Source organism: Nothoprocta perdicaria, unplaced genomic scaffold, assembly GCF_003342845.1.
Source record: "Nothoprocta perdicaria isolate Ctin4 unplaced genomic scaffold, notPer1 scaffold_212, whole genome shotgun sequence".
Lineage (NCBI taxonomy): Eukaryota > Metazoa > Chordata > Aves > Tinamiformes > Tinamidae > Nothoprocta > Nothoprocta perdicaria.
The window spans coordinates 978,229-981,253 of NW_020455339.1; positions in this window are offsets into that span (position 1 = coordinate 978,229).

The following is a 3,025-nucleotide window of genomic DNA, read 5'->3' on the forward strand; positions in this document are numbered from 1 at the left end:
GCGCCCCCGCGCGGCGGGGCCGGCCGCCATCCCCGGCGCCCCCGGGCGATACCACTGCGCCCTTCCGCCGGGGGGGGACAGCGGGAGCGGACCCCCTCCCTTCCCCGCCTCACGCTGCAGGCGGGCGAGCTCACCCCCGGCCGGGGGGGAGGCAGGGAAGCCTCCCCCGCCCCGTGCAGCGGGTTTGGTTGAGCCCGGCCGCCGTTGGCGGCGGCGCGGCCGTCGCTCCCGCCTGTGGGCGGTCTGAGCGCGCGCCCGCGCCCTGTCGCTCGTAGCGGTGCCCGCGCCCGTGCCCGCGCCCGTGCCCGCGCCCGTGCCCGCCCCTGCCGTGTGGTGCTGCTCTCTGCCCGCGCTCCCGCTCGCGTTCAGACACAGCCCCAACAAAACAGACCCGTAAAAAACAACGAGATCGCGGCCAAACACAGCGGCAGCAGTCGCTTTGCTCTCGTGGTGCGTTCTTCTCCCTGTTTCTTTATTTTCCTCTTCGTCCACCCCCAGCATAACAGCCTTATGGCCAAGAGGGGTTAGTTTTGCTGTTGTTCTTCAAAGCAGCCTCCACACCAAAGCTGTTACAAACATGATACCAGAGTGCTCTTGAGCTCCCGGTGTTTCCCAGTTCAATCGCCAGCATCCCTGACACCCACCTCTGCTCTCCCCGAGGGCYGGAGGGAAGGGCAGGGCGCTCTCCCGCTCTCGCTCTCTCCATCCAGGCAGGTCGGCGTTGCCCTCAAGGTGTTTTGACCCCGCACGCCTTGTGGACACGGGACCTCACTGCCACTGGTGGGCCCGAGCCCCCATTTTCTCCCCGTATGGATATGTGCCCACGTGTACCTTCTGATTTTGCAGTGCCATGATGCTAATGCTTGCCAAAAAGCTTTATTTATTTATTTATTTATTTATTTATTTATTTATTTATTTATTTATCTATCTATCTTATGAAATTGCTCCCACTTGCCTTGCTGAAGGGGTGAGGTTTGTACACGGCCTGAGCTGTGTACAAGCTGGCCGATGCCTTCGGCTGAGCAATGGGTGCCCTTTTTTTCCTCCCCAGCAATTTGTAAAGCACTTGGCTTGTTACTGTTTCCCAAAAGTAAAAAAAAAAAAAAAAATCAAAAATTAAAATGAAATGTTACACTGTTTTGATGGCAGTCGAAATCCCTCACCCATTTTTGCCTGCTGCTGTCAGCTCTCTCGATGCCCCATTTGGCATTCTTCATCTCTCCAGGAAGAAACACAGAAAATTGAGKTTTTTTTTGTTGTTGTTTTTACTCTACCATTTATTTCTTCTGTTTCTCCCTCAGATTTCCACTCCCTTGCTTGGGACACACGTACGCATTCTCTAAACAGACACACATATATACCTATATATATATATATATACAGTAAGGCACAATCACTCACATCCAGATGGGACACACTGCTGGGAGAAGAAACAAGTTACAGTGAATTATTGCAGCCTGCCCTGGAATACAAGCTCCAACAAACRGATTAAAATAGATTCAAAGGCAAGAGGGCTCCACAACATGGCTCAAAATGATGTGGAGGTCATGTTTAATGACAAGCCTGTTCTATAGATAAGGGGCAGCATTGCTGGCTCTCAAAGGATGACACCTTAGTGCTCTCACCTGGAAAAAAGAAAGGCAGGGCATCATTTGTTTGCTTGTGATTTTAGCGCTGGTGAACAAAAGGGGGCATCCCTCAAAACCATGGGTGATGCATTGCTCTAGTGCTGCACTTCAGAGCCCAGGCAAGGATGGATGCGGCCTATGTTGTGTAAGATGCCTGTCYCCAGGACAGGGACAACACCTCCTACACTGCTTAGCCTCATGTTTGCTAAGAGGGATTCTGTGAAAGACAAGGAGGAGTTGGCAGGTTCTGTCTTTGGTCTCTGTAGCTGCATTATATTGCTAAAGGATATGTGTCTGGCCGCAGGTGTAAGCATTGGCCCTTAACCACCCATATCACTTAGCTGACTCCTTGGCGGAGTTTTTGACAATTCTGCTTCGCTGTCTCCAAGGCAATATATATCAATATAGATGCTGTAGAGAGGGCTACACCTAAGCAGTGTCGCCCATGGACCTTGAGCCAGAGGTGCTGTTTATTCTGTATTAGAGACACAGCCTCCAACACTGCTGTCAGGAAAGTGATCAGGTAAAATCTGCTGTTTATCTTCCCTTACATAATTTACTTCATATGAACAACAAATACATTGTAGAGGTAAAAAGATGGAGGTTTTTGTTTGTTTGTTTGTGTGTTTGTTTAGCTCCGTCTCTACTAGTCCTGTGAATTAACTGCTATTCCAAGAGAGGGGGCAAATCAATGCCAGTCCTAAGTTCTTAGGAAGGACTTGCTATCTGTGCTTTAGTAATTCTTATTCAGTCAAGCTGTACAGCTTGAAACTTGGCCATCTAAGACCTCTTCATTGAACTGTATATAATTTGTGAGTAAGCCAGCATGCCTTCTATCACAAATGGCATTAACCGGCCACTAACTGGCTGGGAGTTTCAAAAGAGAATCAAAAGATTAGATAGAGTCTGGGACTGAAAAAGACTCATGGACAAGTGGCCCTTTTAACTCAACCCTAGAGCACAGGGCTGGGTGAAGAAAACCCAMCCTACTGACCTGCACAGCGCATCTTTTCTGTGGATCAAATCTGTTGGTTGTTACTTTCCAGCAGTACTAAAAACATTCCAAAGTTGAAGCACACACAAAATTTGCCTGCAATTCCTGTGTATTCCGTACACAGATCATCCAGGTCAGTCCTCTCCTCCAGAGGAATTTTATSCTTTATAATCATTTTTCAGACTTTTCTCTGTATTTAGGATTCACATTGTATGCCATACAAGATATGTAGAGAAAGCACACTCTTTTTCCTGTTGTTAAAACATTATTTAGTTATATTCGAAAACCCTTTTTTTTTTCTAAAGAAGCTACTGAAAAGGCACCATACATATAAACTTACATACATGCATATGTGTGTGCATATGTGTGTGTGTGTATACAAACATATACACAAACATACATA